Genomic DNA, 22194 nt, shown 5'->3' on the forward strand with positions numbered 1-22194 from the left:
TGATCAAGAGTTATTGTCAAATTCCCACCAAGCACTCTCTGGTAGTCGGCTATCTCCAGACTACTTTAATTCCCTCCTGGTCTAACTCGGAAACACAAGCAAGTTGCAACGACTTAAGCCACCACTCACACTGTGGGTTTTTCTAACTGTCCAGGGACCTGCTCTCAGTGTGGGGCAAATAAAAAGTAACTCAACTGCTCTTTTATTTCTTTCATGGCAGAATAAGTCTGAATTATGCCACATTTGCCATGGACTAAACTTTCACGATAGTTAATACAGCTCAGTGGCTAACCAGGAACTTTTCCAGCAGTAGTGATAACGTATTTGTCTCAGTTCTTAAAATGATATATATCTGAAAGTCTTCCCCCTGGACCAAAAGAACTCCATAACTACTCCTACGAAATAAATTTTCTTGGATAATGCATAGATATGAAAAAGGGGCATGAGTGCTTCCTCCTGTCCTGTCCCCCTCCTTCTGAGGAAGGAAACAAAATTTTTTTTAAACCATGTATCTCAAAAGTTCTGGGCCTTGTTAATCAACTGTCAAGTTCTCAAATAACAACACAGCATCAGGCATCCTCACTAGAATGATGATCGAGCAAAGTTAGATTTGTGTTGGCCATTTCACTGGCATTATCATTCATCGGTGCAGGATCCACAGCACAATTAACTTTGAGGAATAAAGCTTTTTGAGAACATATGTTAAATTCATTTAAAATTTCTCTCCAAGTCCAGGAGAAGATTAATGCAGCCATGAAAGCAAAGACCTGGCGCCTCTGTCAACTCCTTTCCAAGTTGCTCAAATGCTAAAATGATCACAGAAATTTCTTCTCAAGTCTCACTGCACAACCCACATGCACGCACAGCTCCAGCACAAGTGATGGCTGCAGGCTGCACAAGCAGAAATACCCCTAACCTGTCTGGCAGCTGGTCAGCTTGCCCTGATTCAGGCTCCAGGGCTCAGACTTGAGCTCAGACTGCTCTGTCTTGAGAGTCAGCAGTGCCAGCAGTGCAGAGGCAGAGGCACATGTCCCACCTGGGCTGCTTGCCATGCCCTCCCTGCAGGAAAGTGGCTCCAGCTAGGACAGCTTCCAGTCGGGTAGAGCCCAGTTTCAAAAACATCCATGTAAAAGCTGGCATCTGCACAAATCACACGTTGGAGGAAGTTCTGGAGATAGTTGTAACTGTTCTGGAAAGGAAGAAGTGGAAAGCCAGGAACTTGTTTAAAAAAACAAAGCAGCAACTAGAGTTTTATTTTCTTCCCACTGCCTTCTGGCAGGTGACCTCGGCGGATACATGCTGAGCACTACATGGCAGCAATCTTGCTTCATTCTGTTTGAACCTGGCTTATGAACAGGCAGACAACTGTCTCCCATTGCCCCTGCTTAACTATCCTATCTGCCCCCATCCCCAAAAACCCACGAGGCATTGGAATAACCTCTAATACAGGCACCGATGCGATCAAACACTGGCATGTTCACAACACACATTTGGGGAACTCATTAGAGGACACAGCATTTTCCTTCCTTCAGCAGCTCCAGACTCTTGATGGTCCTTGTCCAAGCACTGACGGTTTAAGTCAAAGTTAAAAACAAACAGCACTCTTCCCAGCTCTTGCTTTAACTCCATGCTTGTGAAAAAGGGATAGGGGGTGATTTCAGTACATTACCCTCCTCTCCCAGTGCTTGTACAGATGGTTTTATAGAAAAGGCAACACAAGAAAGGGGAAAATTAGAGAGAAAGATATTAAAATGCAAATCAAAGAGCTTATTAATATGGCAAAGCTAACATAATACCATCTGGTTTATGTCTGGTCCCTGTTTGGAGCTTGATCCAGCTGAGTACTTGGTGCTCAGGTGTTCACTATGGCACTCTCCAAGGCACGCTTAACGTTAAGTGCCTTACTGGGTTGTGGTCAACATCCTGAGCACCTCAAAGGAATCAGCCCTTGTTTAATTTTTCTGGTTTGCAGAAAAAAAACCTCTTTCCAGCTCTAAGCCCTGGCATTTCTGACTGGTTTTTTTCCTTCCCCACCCTACTCCAACCCTCACATTTTTTTTCTTTTTTATTCTAAATAGTTAATGCCAAGCTATTAATCATATTAACAAGTGGTTAGGCCACTGACTGCCCACTGTGGAAACTCCAGTATAGACCACTGGCTTCTGAGGGAACTCCAGGGATAGTGTTTCAGCCTGAACTGAGGTCCTACCTGGAGTTACTCAAAACTCCTTTTTCTCAGCTGTGAAAAAGAAAAACTTCAACTATAGACCAGAAGGGACAATGCGTAATAAATCCTTAGGCATTGTCAGTATATATTCCAAAGGGGCAATGAGCTATTAAATCAAATCAAAGAAATCCCTAGAAAACAGGACTCATGGTGTGCCTGTCAGCATACACTGCATGAAATACTTCAATAACCCTAAACACAGCTTCACCACGATGTGCACCTTCAGTGCACTCAACTTCCATCTTTTTCCAATAATAATGAATCTTTGCATAAAGCTGCTGTAAATTACAATTCCTAAATAATTTTTCAAATTTTGTAGCCAGAATTGTAACTAGTCTGAAGACTGTAACGAGAAAGTGATGATGAAGCAAGTAGAGACACTTTTTGCTGCTACGGCAAATCTGTTCAAGGTTTCAGTTTCAGGGTCAGGCTGCACAATTCCCCTATCAGCTGATCATTACTCAGTGCTTCAAAAATCCTTGAGGTGTACACATTCACCATCATATGGTCTTTCCTGTGCTTCATACCCATTTGTGCATTCACAGACGTATTCCTGTGTGTGTGGTGTGTTATCCTCCTGCAGTGCATCAGCTGTAGTACCGAAGTGCAGACTCCCAGTATTTTAGCCATGTGGAAAACCACACTCCACAGGAACACCACCCCTCACGTGTCCCGTGCTCACTCTCTACTTCCCTCACAACAAAATTTTACCGGCCCAGGACCTCCGTCCATCTTCAAATAGCTGCTACATTTTCTAAGCAGCCTGCCAGAAAGGAAAAAAAAAAATGGAAAAAAAGCACAAACATTTACCTCTTTTCCTCAGTTATAAAATTGACCTAGGGCCTAAAAAAGGCAAAGTATAGTCCTGAATCATTGATTAGATTAAGGCCTTGTATGTCCGCACACATATCCATACCCTCTGAGGCTAGAAATAATTCTTCACTGGACCAGAGCGCTATGCCTTGTAGGACCCAAGACGGCAGCTTTAAAATTGCCATATAATTGAATATGGGAAAGACTGGCCTTTTGTTGTTGTTATTATGCTTTTCTTATATCCCTAACTTTCTGAGTTTATGTAGTGAGAAAGAAGCGACTCTATCTCTGAAATATAGCTATCTTAGCGGTATAAAACAATATTTTCTGCCTGAACTGCAATCAGGACATGGCCAGGAAGCACAATGCTCCACATGGGCAGAGTGGGCTGCAGGCTCCTGTTGGTAAACAACACTTTTTAGCATAGCTGGTACAAAGAACAGCACCCAGGAGGTTTTTGCTTCTGAATCACACCTCCAGTGCATAATAATAATAATAACACCAAGGTTTTCACAGCGACAGAAACAAACACAATGAGCAGAGGTCGCACAAGCAGCAGACTAAAATTTCACGGGTACTGTAAACGGGCCTTGATGTACGCAGGAATTGGGCCAGAATACTAGACACAGCATTGTGTCATGGCCTCATGGGATTTTCTGACAGGTCTCTTACACCCAGAGCCTGGATAGGGATGCTGCTTGGGCAGGGGGTAAGGGGCGTCTCCATCAGATAGCACTTGTATGTGTCCTGTGTGGGTGACATTGCCATATTTCACTGCCTCCCCTTGAAAACAAATGCTTTTCCCTGTCTGCCATAACCCACCACTAAATAAGTTAATAATGCATGTCCTGTAAGACACAAGTTGTCCTCTCAGCTCGTAAAAATCTGCAGAAAAACAGGAACTGGGGCCACGTGAAACACTTACCTCTCAGAGCATCTGAACAGCGCTGCCTGCAATTGCAACAGCTGGCAAAGGAGGCTGTTATTGCAGTTTTGACAGTGTTGCCAGGAAAGCCTTTTTGCAACACCATCTCTTTATCAAATATCTTGAATTTTCCCCCTCTCTGATCCAGCACTTTCTATTAGTCATATTCAGCATTCTTCTTTTTCTTGCCAATGCCAAAAAAAGCCCTGCTGGTGACAGCTCTGGTGCTGGGGTCAGTACCAGCTGTTACATGAACAACAGGGAGCTAAAGTGCTTTGATGCAAGAAGGAGTGTTGCAAGAGGAAAGAACTGTCAGAAAAACTTCTCACAGGACTACATGAAACCTGTGACATTGTCAAACGGCTGGTGTCCTCGAGCCTCCCAGCTGGATTTGTGCAAGCATGAGAGGGACTGAGAAAGAAAATCTGGAAATGTCAGGTAATGGCTGGCCCTGAAGAAGTGCTCTTCTGTATTTTGCTGTTCATGAAAACCATGGGTCTGGGTATATCTTGCTTGGGCAATGTTGTTGAAACCAGAGATTTCTAAATCTTGATAGAAACCTTGATCTTGAAACCAAGCAGGATTTCGTTCAGGCTCATGAGAGCGTTTTCATTTGAAAATTCATTTGACTATGCCTATTTCCCAAACAGACAGAAGTGCCTCTGGGGGCCCTGAGTCTCCACTACCTTGCACCCACTGCAGCCATTCAGGTCTGCACAAGTAATGGCAAAACACCACTTTCAGCAGTGCTAGCAATGGTCTTGGTTCCTTAGGCAGCATGGATGTGGTTTAGGCTACACTGAGTGTGCTGAGTGCTAAACATGGTGGGCTTTAGGTCTCTGGATTGAAACCAAGCAAGGGACATGTGTGGCCTCAGCTACTCTCACTCTTTTAATGCCATTTGAGGTGGTGGTTAACAATAGTATTGAATTTACTTTTGAGATGGGCTGCTGCTTTTTTTCTTTCATTTTTTTTATCTTACACTAGTATTTTCAAATTTCTCACATTTTATTTTTTATGTTGAAATGTCTGTGATGATTAACAGTGGAGTGGTTAACATGGATTCCTTCTTCTGAACTTCCTAATAAAATTTTCTTCTCTCCCACCCTCTTTTTTTGCTGCACTGTACAAGACAGGCATCCCAAATTCTGCCTGACTGCTGAGTCCAGTTCTGATTTCATGTCAAATAATTAACAAAATTTTAGACTAACCTAATATTTATGTTACATGGGATAGTTAGATATGTCTTTGAATTATGTATGTTTCTGTTTAAAGGAATGAATTTTGGAGATTGGACATTTATAGTTGATTAAGCGTATTCAGAGCTGTAATTATGTATAGAAAGTAAGAACTCCTTTTTTCCTTTGTCTATTTGTGTCCGACAGAATTTTCAGATGTAATGCCTATTTAGTTAGGGATTTTTTTACTGGAACACATTTCATGATTTACAATTCCCTTCAAGTAATATTGCTGATTAAATTAACATTACCTAATGGGTGAAACTAGTAAGATGTTTTGTTCATATTAAATCCTCACCTCCATGGAAAAGTGAATTGGTCGACAGACTATTAGAAACTCAGCTGAAACGCACCCCAGTTCTTAAAATAAAGGTTACTGGCCAAATATGAACTTGGCAGTTACAGTTACATTTAAAGTCACAGTAGTGAAGAACATCTGTTAGCATAAAAATATCTCTGATACATTACAGTGGTTTAGCTGTAGTTAGTTTAGCAGTGCTTGGTTAACATCTGAGGGAGGAGGGGGGATAAATGTCTTACATTTGGCAATCATAAGTCGTGGCTTTTACTCGTTGCTTGGCTTTGTTTGGGTTTAGACAACGTTCCTCTGTTTTTACTCAAGCTGCAGTAACCCTTCAGGCCTTGATGTCATGCATTCTGTGTTTTCTATATTCTTTATAATATTCTTTGAACCCTCAGCCCACATCATATGTTATGAATATTCTTGTTTTGGAGAAGAAAGGCGGGCAATCAATTTAGACTGCAGGAACCCTACCCCTAACGTTTCCCTGTGCGTCAAAGACATGGAGCGACATCAGGGAGAAAAAATAGCAGAAAGACCAGTTTGGAAAGATGGTTTGGGCTGAGAAAAAGCACAATGAGGAGGAATCATTGAAAAAGATTACTTTTAAGGGTCAGAATTTCACTCCTCTTGGGTGATCCAAACTGTTCTTAGAAAAGCCTCTTCAGGGGCACACCTGGCTTGGGGTGTGAGCATGGTCAGGCTGTTGCTGCAGCAGAGAAAAAGCCAAAAATTGGTCGTGGCAAATGTATGAAATGGTACCATTACAGGCTATCAGCTCAGGTCCTTCTTTCTAAGTGAAAATACATTGAAATTCAGAGATATTAACAAGTAATTATTTTCATCTTCTTGCCAGGTGACTGATACAGTTTATTATTCATGTCCTCCTCACTCAGTGACTCTTCCACCAGACTGTCATCTTTTTATTCTTGGACTTCTTGGTTTAGCTTTTTATTAAATGAGGGTTTTAAGGGACAGTAAGTGGCTTCCCTAGGGAATTATACTGTAAATCCTTGGGATTAGGATAATTAACAGCTTCTCTATGATACAATTTAATGCAAGAAGTAAGACAGGCTTTTGTTTGAGGCACCTAATAGGATAATGTCAAAAGTTACCAGATGGCTGAAAATTAAGGTGAGAAATAGTGTTTCTGCAAAGATCAGACACACCTGAGAAAAACCTCTGTGTTTGTAAATTCAGCACAAAAAACCGCTTTTGCATCACACAGCTCCACATACTGTTTCCAGTGTACATATGGCCCTGGTTTGTGGCTATTGCAACGGGCACTGGAAAACAAGCTCAGTCCCTTCCTGTTAATTTACTAGTGGAGGAGGGTTTTTTCCAGCAGACAAGTTCATTTGTCAAGGTGACCTTCGCAGCTGACACCGAGCATTACTGCAGATAAAGAATGCCGCCTCAGCGTATTTGTGAAACCCAGCTCAGCAGCCAGCCGCGAGCCTCCTGTAAGGCACAAGGCGTTGCAAAACAAAACCCTTCCTACAGGCACTGCAAGGGTTTCTCTGTTCCACAGTTTTCATACATTGGCAGTGCACATTTTGCAATCCTTCTTTTGTCATGCTCTGTAAACCCTCTTTCCTTGCCTGACTGGTTTTATGACTAAATGGTCTTGAGGTTAAGTAGTTTCTTTTGAAAAATCCTTATTCTGTAAATTAATGGTCTCCTAGGCAGAGCTAACACCACAATTAAATCTTAATCGATCATGAATGTAGGTAGGAAATTTCACAGATCCCCCACCAAAGCCCAGACAGAAAAAGCAGATCTTTAGAGATCTCCTAAGAGAAGGTTTAATCTTTTATGGCATCTGAAGAGCTGATGTCAAGTCGGCACTGCTTGGCCATGAATGACTATTTTCTTTCTATCCACATAGTTGCTTTCAAATACATCACTTATTAAGTTTTAGGACATTGCCATTTTTCTACCATGAAAAACGAGCCAGATTTGGAGCATGTGTGCTTAATGTATCCCAGTGTTAATGTAAAATCCAGCTTGGAGAAGAGCCTCTTATTTTTGCTCACTAACAGCTGGAATAGATCAATATATAGAGTCCCTGGAAATAGCAGTCATGTTTCAGAAGAAACCACCACATGATTATGATCATGCCAATTTAATTTCTGTGGAATAATTAATCCAATGATAATTCTTCCAGTTCCTTCCTTGTAGTTTTATTTTCATGCTTGCCATATGACATCAGTTAGACAAGTCCTTAAAGCTGATCCCCAGCAGCAGTGACCTGTTAAAACAGGAGAATATTTAGAAGTGGGACAAAAAAAAAAACCAAACCCAAACTTTTTTTTTTTTTTGGGGGGGGGGGGAAATTTAGGTTTATCAAAATAATTGACAGAGCCAAGAAAAAAACAGGCAAAATCAGAAAAAGCTGAAACTTTTCATTGCAACATCTCCTAAATGAACTTCTTTGTTTCTAATATATGTGGATTTAACTTTCAACAGAAAAGTAAAACAAATGTCTGAGATCAAACTGTTTATTGTTCTTCTGACTTTCTACAAGAAAAGAAAATGGCTTTGTTTCAGATTAAATGTTTCAGATTTAATTATTTGTTTGGCCAAAGCCCTGAAGATTCAGTTATTTACATAGCTAAATGTTTATGACTGGTTCTTACATCCATATGCAGCAAAAATCTTGAACATTGGTCTATTGAAAGGATAATCTGTCTATTAACTGCAATCATAAAATGGAGTCAATAGAAGACCTATTTTAAGTCTCAGCATTTAACTTTAGAAAAATAATATCATGAAACCATGCACCAGTATTTATCAGTTGTATGACATTCAGTATATCTGCTGAAATATTTCATCGTTGTGTCTGATATAGGAATTAGTGCAGAACTACTGTTGTACAAACCGTGGAACAGAATACTCAAATATGAATAAAGCCACCAGTGCAGGTAGATCTCTGTGTCATGCAAATCCCCGCTGGCTTCAGTGGGACACCTGTGTATACGAGTTCACCACTGTTTATTTTTCCTAGGACAGCTGTGATTAGGGCTTACCATTGTGCTGGTCCAGAAAGACCGAGGGCAAAAATTGGTATTTAAAGATATTTACGTAGTTTCATGGCAAGACTTTTAACCTAAAGGTCTGTTTAAAATGTTATTAAAGAAAATACTATATTTTGGAGGTAAAATATGTTAAGTGCAAGGACACTGCAAGGAGAGGGTCACAGTTACCTTAATTTTAAGTGTACTTAACGCCCAGGGAGCACTTAGCCACTTCCAGCATTTAACAGTTCTTTGGTGAGTCCCTCACTGTCCTCTCCCTTTATGGACAGCAAGAGAGACATCTCATCCATAGATGAGCTGAATTGCTCTTTGGAGGTGACCTTCTTTCCACTGTCTGCAATCAGGAGCCCGTGGCAAGCAGGTTCCTAATACACACAACCCAGTTCAACGTTTAATGTTAGATGAGAGGATCCAGCACTTAGTGAAACACAAGGAATTTTTTAATTTCCGACAGCAGCCAGAGTGAAGATATGCTCATTGTGAATTGCTGCAAGTGGGCTGACCTCCGCTTCCTCCCCTCCCTCCCAACAGCAAGCTGCAAGGGACCTGGGTTGCAAATGGGAACACACCTTTATATTTACTAAATGCAACCAAATCTCACCTTAATTTCTAGGAAAAACTAAGTCGCTGTTACCAAGGCTTGATTAAATTCCATCAGAGAGCACCTTTGGGAAAAAGTAATCCTAAAACTGTATTTATTTGACTGTTCAGACAAAGCCTAGAATTAGGTTTAAAAATTACTTTAATGTCTTAATGCAGAAACAACTCAAGGACTGTACTAGTGGCAGCACTGTATCACTTAACTAAAAAGAGGGAGAGGACATCCTTGAAGGAAGCGGGGAGGTCAGTCTCATGACTGTTCATCCTAGAGGTTGCCTCTGAATGCCTGTAGAAGGTATTTAGTGGAGGTGGAGGTGTTTAGTCAGGGTGATACAGACTAGCATCAGTATATAATTTCAGGCAAAGCAGCAGTAGCTGCCAAGCAGTTTCTGGTCACTGCCATCAGCTGGATTTGTAGCATTGGCAGCCCCAGTCTACCACCAAATTCCTGAGCCACGCTCTTCCCTGCAGTTCATCCTTTAAAGCACAATCTACCAGTCCCTAAACAGACCTACAGGCAATGGTAAATGACTGGAAGTTTTCAAAATTTTCAAGGATTTACATAAACCTAGAAGTTCACCAGAAGAAATAGAAAGGTGACATTAAGTCAAGTTTAAAACATAAAGCAAATTTAACTTCAAGATGAACTGTAAAACCAAACTAATTCTGGTTTTACTCTTTTCTCTACCCTTAGGAAATGTGTGTCTGATTCAGGAAGTCCTTTCCCTTCTCTTTTCTTTGTTTCAGCCTTTTTTCCCCCCCCTCCTTTCTCTGATTAAATAACAGGCTTTCTTTTCCCTTTATTCTGCTGAAGGGCTTTAGTCATGTCTTTGGAGGAAGTGAAGGATATCAAAAAGCTTATAACCAGAAAGTCAACTTTTCCTCCTGTGTTTCAGGCTGGAGGAATGATGACAGGAATGCTGTAAATTTGACAGAACAGTTTAAGCATTTCAATGGATAAACAAAGGTTTGGTGGAGGGCGCAAAGTTTGACCATATCATATGTTTTCCATGCCTAAGAGTTATTTCTTAGGGCTCCTTTAATGGCATTAACAGCCTGTGGTAGGGAACTTTTTGCAGTGTGTTTTCTCATCCCCCAACTGCAGCTCAAGATCACCCCCAAATTTCAAGGCTACCTATTTTGCGGCCAAAACCCATTTCAGGGCCACTGTTCATGCAGAACCTGGTGCATGCTTTTTTTCAGCATTCATCTGTGCCTCCCACTGATCATCCCACTGTAGGAAAAGCAAAAAAGGCTTCTCCATAAATATTTGATTTCTTAACAGCTGTGCTCTGGCATCATGCTTCCTCGCTGACATTGTGCGCTATGCTGCTGCTCTGGGTGGAGCAGCCACTTCTGTGCAGAGAGAGAGCCTCACTCATTGGCATCTGGTCATTTATGATTTTTTGCATTATGCTAATGGTGGTGTCTCATATCCCTTTAGCAGAAAACACATAAATTGCCTCTGTCTTTTTCTGAGCGACTCCACAGGGACTCTCCTGAATTACAGTGCAGCTTAGTGGTGATTACTTTTTTATTTCTCCTCTTAAGAAAAGGATAAAAGGTTTAAGTTCTGACACAAACAGGAAAACACACTAAGAGGATTTATCCTGAAGGCATCTACTCTTTAAATAGTGATGGAGCAGTGTCAGTCTGTTTCCTACAAGGGCCAGAAGCTCCACCACTCTTTGTTCCCACAGCCTTTGTATGGCTAGAGGCAGAATATCCTATCACAGGCTGTCAGATAGCTCCCAGAATATGCAACTTGGTGATCATAGGCTGAGGAGGGACTCACTGCTACTAAAAGCATGAAGAAGTTGGGTTTCAGAAGGACTCGACTCTGCTCCCTTAAGGATAACACCAAGGCTTTATTCTGCTCTGAGGTAAGACTTGTCGAATTTACTAAATCAGTAACTTCTCAGCCTTCCAGACCCTGTTCCCTCCCTCTTGTTTTCTTAAATGAGAAACGACAGGAGGGGGAGCAAGCTGTCAGAGTTATCACTAGTGGAATTTTCCAGCTTTACCAGTCAGGAAGGAGGGGGGAGAGACAAAAAAAAATTATCCACTGTCGAAAAACAACTGGACACAGTGCAAGCAAAGGCAGCTGCAGGATGGGCATACGCGTGCTTTGCATTGACTCAAGCTGTATGAAAATACACCTCAAGAATCTATTAACATGAGCCCATTTAAGGTTTTATTAACAAGGCATTCTTCTGGAAAATTATACTTTGTTACAATATAAATTGTTTCACCTTTTGTTCTGTTTAAAGATGTGTTCCACTGGAATAATGTTCCAGAGGGAGCAGAATCTTTACTTCAAATTGGAATAATCAGTTTTTCCTATTTTTGCTTTCATTTGATTTGGGGTCAGAAATTTGCCTTTTTCAACTTTTGCCTTCTGATGTCATGTAGATGTTTTTGATAATTATGTGTATTTCAGCTAAGTGTCATGACCAGACTAACTTGCACAAGCAGAGCTTTATATTAACCTAACTATAAGGAAAGAAAAAAATTATGTCTTATACCATTCCACAGGAGGAAAGCCAGGTCTAACAATTCAAGTGATGTGCTCATACGGATGACGTGGCTAAATGATACTAAGTACTTCTACATTCACAAATGCATTATCCTAATCCACATTTTTCAAATTGTGCTCAAATCTGGCTCAGTTCTGTAGACTTGGCCGGCAGGGATTTGCAGGAAGCGCAGGCTCTTTCTAGTGGTTGCTTTCGGTTTGAAGGTGCTTATGTCTAGTAACCAGATTAAAATCCAGGGCAGCATAGGACTGGTGGTGAAGAACAGCTAAACTGCTTACCCAGTTATGAAAGCTGGAGAAATTTAAGGGAGCTGGAAACTAGGACTTGTCCACATTGCTTTGAGGAAACTGAAAGCCTGTTTATGTATTCTAACTACATGCAAACAATAGACCATCGACCCAGTACTCACAAACAGGCTCTCTCAACCCTCACTGGATGAGAGGAGGGATTCCAGAGGATTTCTCTCCCACTGGCTGGCTGGCAGGGCTCTCACAGCTCTGCACCTCCAGAGCAAACATCAGGAGTGTTCGTGGAGTTGCTTTTAGCAGTTCTTGCTCCATGGCCATTTGCACACGCTGAAATGGCCAGTGCAACCTTTCCGGTTCTGAAGTCCCCCTGCAGCAAAATATCATGAGATGGGGTCATGACCACCAGCAGAAACAGGACTCCTTGCCTTGGGGAAAACTTTTCAAGGATTTCTTCCCCTGCTATTCCCTGTGTAGGGGCAGCATGAGGCCTATACTGGGGACCAAAGGAATGTCTGCAATGGCATCAGATGCTGCAGAGAAGCACAATATGATGATCGTGGTGCAATCTGACGAGTACATAATACATTTTAATTTACTTTGATCAGGATGAAAGAGCAAGTACTTTCATTTTCCTTTGTCAAACATGAAGTCTTACTGAAAGGAAATCCAGGCAGCCAATAGCCCTGCAGATTTTACTTTTGCTACCTAGATCCTTGATTGATTTGTTTAGAAAAGAGAATCAGATCAGCAGGATTATTGTGAAATTCCTACTGGACATTTATACTTCTAGCACTAACGGTTTCCTCAGCAAATACAGTGTCATGATGAGTTTCAGCAGTGTGCTGTCAGGAAGGCAGCTAGGGCTTGCTGGCATAAATTATTGTCCAAACTGCTTTTTGTGATTTTGTGACTCCTTTTTCATCTGAATGGAAGAATTCTGAGGGATCTCCCATCACCAGGTTTGCTCCTGTTTCTTCTCAGTGAAGTGATCCTGTCCATGCAATGAAAAGGCAGCTCACTCTTGGGAGTTAAGGCTTTTTCAGGCAGGGCTTTGCAGGGCAATTACAAAGTGATTCCTCATTCGGAAAGCCTCTGTGAGGCACAGCAATGTAAATGTTTCCAGATAGCTAGGAATTCTCTGCTGCTGATGCTGTTTTAAGATAATGACCAAACTATGATGAAAATTAACCTAACAACTCTAAGTGATGTTGCATTTTCAACTCTTTTAATTAATTCTTACCACAAAGTCTCTTCAGATGCATTATTCTGGAAAACCTTAGGTGGTAAGCTATGTATAAGGGTTCATAATGATACAGCAGCCTCTTAATTTGACAGATCTTTCTCCCACCCAAATGATTCCAACTGCTTTGAATAAGATCTATTCTGCTCTTATCTTGAATTACACTTCCATTAAGCAGCAAATTAATGTTGATCCCCTGGTTCCTACCATACAAAACATTCCATTTTATGTGTTATCTAGACTTTTTCACAAAAGCTTTTAGGAGATTACTAAAATATTCCCTCCCTTTGTTCCCATCTTTGCTGTGTATTCATATGTATATTTATACGTGGGTATGAATTCATATATATGTATAGTAATCTTGCCCTTAGGATATTGTGTATGTATGTCATAAAGGAAAAGGAGGTTAACAGTACAGCACAATACAAACAGGCTGACTTTATGGCAGTCTTGCAGAAACTCCTGCCAAACAAAAGAATAAATAACAGCTTTGTTAATCAAAGCCAAATTTAAAAAATAAGGCTTGAATTTAGGTGGTCAAAATCCCAGAAAACTGTGCAAACTTAATGCTCACAGAAAACAATTCCTCCAAGGACAAAGAGTGTAATGAAGGCAAATTTTCAAAAGTGCTTCTGTGACTTAAAAGCCTAAGTCAAAACTGACTTTCTGTGCAGGAACATTTACTCTCCCTGTAAATCCATAGGGTTTGTGCCCCTGAATCTTTCGGTCTTTTCTGAAAATGGGAGTGAGGTGACTGCCCACCTTAGTCCCTTTGGAAGTACAATCTGTAGCTGTCTGGCAGTCTGGAAAAGATATTGGTCCAAGCAGTGGCTGAATACCAACCAGGGATACCAATTCAAGCCAAAGAACTAGAGGTACAAGCATGATTATTCCCCTGTTTTACTGGAAAGACATATATCGTCCCTGTTTTGGATTAAACTCGTGAAGATGTGTTAGCCTGTTCAAGATCCTATGGAAGCATTTTGAATCAATTGTAACTGACGTAAATATAGCCCTTGACTGGAAATCTTCCAGAACGAGAGAGCTGCAACAGTTCAGCCAAGATGCATTATATCAAAAGCATGGATAAGTAATTCGGTGTCCTCGTGGGAAGGATAACATTACAGCTCCACAACATTCATAAAGCGCCTGCAGAGTGAAAGATCTAACACGATCATTAAAAGATGGATGAACGCCTGGTGAATCTTCACCTCCTATCATGGATCATGGCTCTTATCCAGGCAGGAGTGGGAAGAGGAGCATGTAGCCACAATGACAGAGGGCACAACAGCTTAGTTGTATTCATTTGATGTGAGCATGTGAGCTTTCAAACATGATTTACTACATTTGCATAGCAATATTAATTACTTTTTAGAGTCTATGCAGCCAAGAATATGTACAGGGTTGACAAAGCTCAGTTAGAAACGTCAGCCAAACTCTGTAAGACTTAGAGAAGATTAGCAGTTCTATTACTCATGGCGTACCATAGCTTTAAGTCACGAACTAGCTTTTGTATTTTTAACTTTCTGTGGCAAAACATTTGTGTGATTTTAAAGATGTCACTTTACCTCCTTCTGTAATTCTTATCTGAGATCTCTGTGGTCCTGTTATGGTGAATTAGCTCTTGCCCGTATTGTTAACTAAGTGCTACAGGGAGTAGTTGGGGTGTTTAGTAGTTACCATATTCTTGGTTCTGCTGTTATTATCCATCACATGATGATTTGATATCTGGCTTCAGACTCCCAGCTGTGACTGAGGAGAACACAGCTTAAAATGGCAGCTATCTGAAGTCACCTTTCCTTTCTTCCTTTCCTTTCATCTGGTGTGTAGAGGAACGAAGCTGGGTTAATTAGCATTGATAATATACAACTGTGGGTTGGCTTCAGGGGCAGCGGGTTGGCTGAAGTAGATAAGGTGCAGCTGTGGCTGGTTAAGTGAAGTGGTTGAGAGCCAATGAAGAGAGAGCAGCTGAGGAAGAAGTGGAGAGAACACATGCCCAGGATGAGGCAAGACAAGGAGAAGGCAGCAGAGGGACTGGCATGAAGAGTATGCTGGTATGAGATAGTAAAAAGACTTTATCACAGCTTGATAGTTTGGAGAGTGCTGTGGCACTGGTGCAAACTCAGAAGAGTCTGGAACAAGCCAGAACAAATGAGTAAATGTCAAAATAGCCAAGGATAATCCCTTCCTGTAATACATGATGTCTAGCAGCGGTACTGTAGAACATTCTAGCATGGTTCCGGGCTGTCTAAGCTTTCTACTTCCCAGGAGAATGTGAATGGGCATTTTGCACCTCTGTTAAGATGCTCGAAACTAAGGTAATATTGTCCCTCTGTATCTTCTGAGTCCTGAAAGTTTCCCTCCAACAAGAGCCCATTTTCCTCGGAGATTTCCAAGAGCTATATCTCATTCCCCCAGCATCAGTACTAAGTCATTTAAACTTCCAAACTCTGTGCATAAGAGTAATTTGGCTAGCTTCAGCAGGGCTGCTTGTAGAATTACTCACATCACTGAGGAACTGTGGAAAAGACACCATGTTTTGTAAGTATTAGTGGTCTCTGTAGCTCTAAGAGCTTCAGGAGCTGCAGTATATTTGAAAAGCTAGCTTTGAAATACCTGGCATGCTGAAGCTTCCCTCAGAGTGCTTATAGATGACATATTTGAGATAAACCTCAAAAATAATATAAGCAGGAGAAAAAAAGGCAGCTGAAGGAAACTGGAAAGCTGCTGTGCATCATGTACTAGTATCCCCATTTAAAAGGTGATTTTTCTTATTCTGTTATTTGCCTTTTTTATGGGCACTGTAAAGAAGTGTAACTTAGTCAAACATTTCCAGCTCTCACTGGAGTTCAAGAGGTTTGGAAGCATCACTGATTCATTTGGCTCCTTACATAGAAAGGTCGCGTTTTTCACAGGCACATAGTACAAACATTTGAATAGAAATTAGAAAAATACCATTAGAAATTTAGGGTGTTGCCTTGACAATTCCCATGACGTTCCCTCTATCTCTTTAACATAAGCCTAGAAATCACTTCAAGATCACAGAAAAGCTTTTATACTCCATTGATGGCATTGTATAACCAAAGTATAACAAGATGCATTGGGTTTATTTTATTTTATTTCCTTTCACTTTTCTTTCCTCTGTTGAAGACCTGAGAATATAATAAACCAAATTAGATTTTGCGGTCCATTGTTTCCTCTGAAAATGGGAATTTCTGCTTTTTGGAGACCTATGATCTTCTACTTGGTGTTCCCTGGCTGTCGTATTTGTCTCCACCAAATTTTAGCTTCCACTCTTCATCTTCAGCTGTCCTCTATCCTTTCTTAGCGTTACATCTCCCATCATCTCACCATGACCCTCCATAGTACTGGTGATGCTACTAGACTCATCTGGGAACTGAAGAGGTTCACAGTTGCCAACACATTTCTGTACCTACATTATAAATAAAAATTCTCTAGACCAATCTCCACTAGGAGTCTTATACCAACTTTTGCTTTAAATTCAGCTTTATGCTTACACAGTTATGCTTTTAGAGTTATTGATGTCCTGAATGGGAGAGGTTACCAAATAATATACTGCTATTTAATTTTAAAGCAATTGCAACATCCTAAAATTTTGCCCAAAACCAAACTGAGTGAATTAGTAATAAATGAGTTGTTCATTGCTTGCCTCAAAAATTTAGATCAAAAACCTCTTCTAATATAGCTTGCTTTTTAAAGCTTGAAGGTGAAATATGCGCCGCATTAGCAAAACTTCCATTGGTTCAGCAGAGCCAAGAGGATTTACTTCTGTTAATACTGCCTAGCTGTTTGGGATTTTTTAGTAATTTACTTTTTTAGAATGTGAAGTGCCCTGGTTGCTTTGCCTCTGAGCTTTTTATAAACATTTAGAACTGGATGGAAAGAGGGTCTGGTGTGTGACTTCTTCTGATAAGGAAATATGATGGTCAAATGCTGTAGGAGAAACGTGAGAACACACTCATCACCTGCAATCCCCATCCCTCACCCTATGTGTTAGGTCCCCCTGTGCTGCACTGGTGTCACCTCCTCTCTGCACAGAGAGCCCTTATCAGCTTCCCTGCTTGCTCTGCCTCTGAGGAAGGCTCTCACCCAGCCCAGTAGCACTTGCTTTCTGTAAAATGGAAAAGGAAGGGAAAGAGGCAAGGTTCAGGGATGGTTGCAGATGGAGGAATGGAAAGGGAGATAGAGGTAGAAATGAGGCCTCACATTGCATCAAGACATCCAGAACAAAGTTACAAATTGTTCAGGACTTTGATAAGAGTTTTCATGTTGATGCACTTTTCATCATTTTCCACCTGAAGCGTAACCATATTTCTTCACGTAAAGGTAGGAGCATGGTTTTACATATTCTTCAAGATTCACCTGCATTGCTTTATTCGTTGCGTATTCTTTATAACGCTTTATTGAGTAGTCTTATTAACAAAAGAACAGCCTATTCAGCAAATTTGAGGCTCTTTCTGAAGTAACTCATACAAACTTTACCGATGTGCTTGAGTGAAAAAAAATAGAATTATGCACACATCTTGATTTTTATTTGGCTACAGCATTTTCCAGCAAATTTTTCATTCCTTCTGACTGATTCAGTACGCCACAAATTACAATACACCATGGAAAATACAAGCTGAGAGTTCAGAATTGCCTGACAGCCAACCCAGAGCTGCTGAGAAAAATGGTGAGAAGTACATTTGCTCATGAAATTTTTGTGATTTGTAATAACTTTAACATTAGCAGTACCACAAAGAAGGATTTTCTGAATTTAAACATAAGGGATAAATTGAGCCAGTGGGGTTGTAACAGTTTATTACTCTCTGAGAATCTGATCCAAGATTTTTATAGTGACTATGTGAAGTCGCTCCCCACTCTGTCGAAAGATTTAAGAGTATCTTCACCACATAAGCAATTTTTTCAATGAAGTGGCTTTAAAAGTTGTTGCTTTGTGTTGTTTAGCCTTAAAAGTTCGATTTTTTTGCTTTACATTGCTTCAGTCCTGCCCTGTGAATATTATTAAGCACAATGTTCAAAGTGTTTTCTCATGATTTGCAGGGTAACCAATACCATTCATGACTAAAATATAAATGAATACATTAGAGAATTTACATATTCATATTTTGTAGTTCCCCATTGCCTTCCATATGCATTAAAACACATATAAAGGAAAACCCAATAACTCATGAAGATAAGTACTGCTTGTTTGCTTAGGTCCTGAAGCCTTTTAAAAAAATGTAATGGGTGGGGTGGTGACATTTACTTAAAAGGGTGCATTAATTATAGGAAGGAAGAAAGTAACAGCTGGGCTTCACTTAAAACTAAGCACAAAAAAATCTTCAAAGATATATTGCATTACTTCGAGCTCCTGTTTAGTTTACATGTTCACTCTCTAGAAGTATCCACCTCCCTTCGTTAATTATGTCAGGACCTTTAAGAATTTACACTTACAATGTATGTATTTGTATTAGATGCCTTCCAGTAGATAGCATGGTCCAGTTCTTTATCTTGTTACCTTAATTCAGCCAATATGTCTAAATTTGTCTTTTGAAGTGTTTTAGAGAGAGAAACTCTTACAAATATTGCAAGTTCCTTAATGATCATAATCATGCTGGTTGAAAGGATAGCTCCTTTAGAGTGATCTTAAATAAAAATGAGTATATATTCTTTCACAATTGCCATATAAATGCAGGCAATGTTAGAAGCTATACTGAAAGCTGTAGAAAGCTTGACCCCTTATGTTTCAGTGTTTCATTGTGCCTGATGAGTATTTTAATTTTTTTTTATTTTTTTTTTAGAAAATCTAGTTTGTGCTTCTAGAGGCGAAGAGCTTTTAACACTGTCCAGTTTAAATCCCCTGTGGGTTTTACTTGGTTTGCTTCTTTGCTTGTTGAATGATTTAAGCCTCATCAGAGCTCTTGAACCTGTGCATTTCCTGCAGTTTAAACTGGATCCTCTTGTGTTAAAAATAATGAGTCTGGCTAAGTGTGAGTTGCTGGCAAAGGCTTATCAATTTTACTGTGACAGAAGATTCTGGATTAGTCTGCACATTACCCTCCTTCTCCTAACTTCCTTGGTATTTGTAGTTGCACTTGCATGTGTAGCGGTCTGACCTACTCCAGTTGGCTTGAGACACTGCTGCCCCCAGGGAGTGCTTACAGGGCTGTTGCTTACCTTAGGAGTGACGCTGCCAGAGCAGTAGAAAGCAAAAGAGAAATACAGCTTTCCCACCGCCTTTTGTCAGAGCTTCCTTGCTACTACAGATAGCTCTCTGAGGAGGGACTGAGTCCATGCAGTGAACAGCAAACTTTGTGCAGTATGAGAGTTTAGGCAGAATCTACTCCATTTGTCCTTCTTCTTTTTGTTTGTGTGACTCTGCTTCATCTCTGCTTGCTACTTCAGGTAAGACGCTAGGTAGCTGCTTGCACCAAGCTGGCAGAATGAAACATGTCTGCCTCATGCTGCGTGGCTTAACTGAGTAATGCACACCAAGGACCAGCAATGTTACAGCAGTGAATCCAGAACTGCCATGCATTTTGGTTTCAAATTTAGTCCAGATGGAATTTGAAGGGTTTGTCTTGGATTTTGGGGTGCTCAGCTACTTAGCGATCTCTCTGGATGAGTGCCAGACAGCTGAAGGTTTTGGAGGCATCTGCTCAATAGGAGTGGGTAAATTGTACAGTGCGTGCTCAGTGAACCCAGCACTCCTGGAGGCCTTCCTCAGCTCCAGGGCATACGTACAGTGAACTGCCACATCCAGTGGGTTCAATGCTCAGGCACAAATCATTTGTATTGTACACCAACAATAGATCAAACATTTCCTGGAAGCAAGGGATTTCCAAAGCCCACAGTACAAGGCCCACATGCCTATCTTTCTTCCTGGAAAACTTTCGTCTCCCCTAGATATGTAGATTTTTTTTTTATTTAAAAGCAATTGGACTGAAGCAAGCACCAACACAACAAAAGAATTTGCCACTTCTAACAACAAAAATGTGTTGGAAGTGTTTAAGGTATTTAAACTGGCTGCTCACAACGAGCTTTTGCCTGCTACAACACTGACAGTGTGTGGCCATGTCCTGATGCTTCTTATCTTGCCCATACCCACTGAAAAGTACATCTCGTGTACTCTGCCATGATCTGCTCACATCCTTAAGTCTTCAGCACTCTAAACTGGCTTATCCTGTTTGCTTTTAATGTATATGAAAAGAATTCTTTTCCAAAGCACTTTTTGAAAAAAATGGTTAACAAAACATACTTTTGTTAGTGCTAATCATTTGGGAATCCCTGCTGCCCTTCAGGAACAGCCTTGTTAGGAGAAAGAAGACAAAATAGACTCCCTTTCAGATTTTGACAGATGCATTGAAGCCATGTAGTGCACTGTCTCTGTCACATCACTGAAGTGATGTGATTGCCAGTATGGAGGAGAGGTCTGGGTCACGTCCCCAGAGGTCACTTGCCAGCAGGCAATACCTACAGAGTATATTCCCTGCACTCCCCTAGCTCAAAGGGTCTGATTGTGAAAGCCTTCACATTGAAATACACACACAGAGGGAGATTCTTCTGCAATCTCCATGCTCAGCCAGAGAGTGGTCACAATGTGGCCCTTGTCACAGGCAGGGGCTTCTGTACCGCCAGTGAAAAAGTTGTGTAAGAGAGAGCTGAAGAACCCACGGTGAAATGCATTTTTAAATGTGGGTAGGTAACACTGGTGTGCAGACTCTACAACTGAACCTCCTGACTCATATTAGTACCTTGATGAATTGCAGATGAGTTACAAATAAATGAAACTCTTTAAAATCCTTTAAATCTTATAAGTCTTTTCTCTTTTAAGTCTTTAGATCTTAAGACTCATTGAACAAGCCCTTTTGGTCCAAAAAAAATATTTGTGGAGGCAGAAAAGCATATTTAGAAGTAAAATAAATGATTGACAGGAGCATATTTTGTAGAACATTTTGTAGAATACAAAGACATGTGTAGTACTGAATTCCTGTGTTTTCAAGTCTAGCCAACACAGTAAGGTGGTAACTCAGCTTCTTTTCAAACCCGCCTTTGTAACAAAGAGCAATGAGATTCATATGATTTTGGAATTCTGCTGGGCAACAGCATGAGAAAATTGCTAATGAAATAAAGCCCTATTCTGCTTCTCACTCCAGCACTTTGTTATGAGGTAGGCTGGTTGACACCTCCATGAAATCTATGAGCCTGACTGGTTGAATATTTTCTATGCTAGATGTTAGAGAAAGAACAGGGATATTTTAGAATCCGCTGTCTATAACTTGCCTAACATCTGCAAGATAATCAGAAACAGAAGCGTGCAGTCAGCGTTGGGGGAATATTGTCTGAGATATACCCCTCCCTGTGAGCAGAAGCCACCAAGCACAGCGAGAAGGAAACAAGCAGACAGCAAACAGTGCTGGAACAGGGTCTCCGGGAAGGAACCAGAAGATGAGAGATTTGGGGCAAAAGTGAACTGTGCCGTGAACTGTGCACAAAAATACTATTTCCAATTGCTGGATTCTTTGTTTCCCTGGAATTTATATACTTTTTATTTTAAAAAAGAGAAATACTGGTAAATGACTGGTTCCTAACAATTCAGAACAAAGAAAGATACAGTTCTTCATAAAGAGGAAAATATTTTGTTTTGCTGTCAATGCAAGCTACCATCCCCTTTTTTACATTTGGGAAGAGCTAAGCACATGTCTATACTGATCGAATGATTGCAATATGAAAAGGTGGATCTTAGTCCTAAAATGACCAGGAGAATTTGCTTCCTTCATCTTCCCCGTTCCTATAAACGCGACTAATTGTGATGACGCTGATTCAGGACCCATTGACTGAAATGAAGCGTAATGGCCCATAAGAGTGTGATGTCCTGTCTCTCTGTGTAAACAAGGATTAAATGCTGGTTTTAACTACAAGATGGCTTTATTGCTCCCATTTGTTTTATGGATTCTTTACCACCCATTACTTAATTACAAGTCTGGTTTGATCATTACTCAGCTCGTGAGCAATCATTAGGTG

At 40.7% G+C, this 22194-nt stretch overlaps 1 protein-coding gene across 2 annotated transcripts in view; it reads left to right on the forward strand.

The window, feature by feature from the left end:
• Positions 1-22194, forward strand: part of ARHGAP28 (Rho GTPase activating protein 28) — an 80257-nt gene that overhangs the window by 14997 nt on the left and 43066 nt on the right. Inside the window, exon 1 of one of the 2 annotated variants that reach the window (XM_027785327.2) lies at positions 10747-11025. The exons of the other annotated variant lie outside the window; for it this stretch is intronic. The gene's annotated coding sequence lies outside the window, so the exon portion shown is untranslated. Of the gene's footprint in view, positions 1-10746; positions 11026-22194 lie in introns of those variants that run through there. 2 annotated transcript variants of the gene reach the window in all.

The sequence above is a fragment of the Falco peregrinus genome, chromosome 3 (assembly GCF_023634155.1).
Source record: "Falco peregrinus isolate bFalPer1 chromosome 3, bFalPer1.pri, whole genome shotgun sequence".
In the NCBI taxonomy this organism is placed as follows: Eukaryota; Metazoa; Chordata; class Aves; order Falconiformes; family Falconidae; genus Falco; species Falco peregrinus.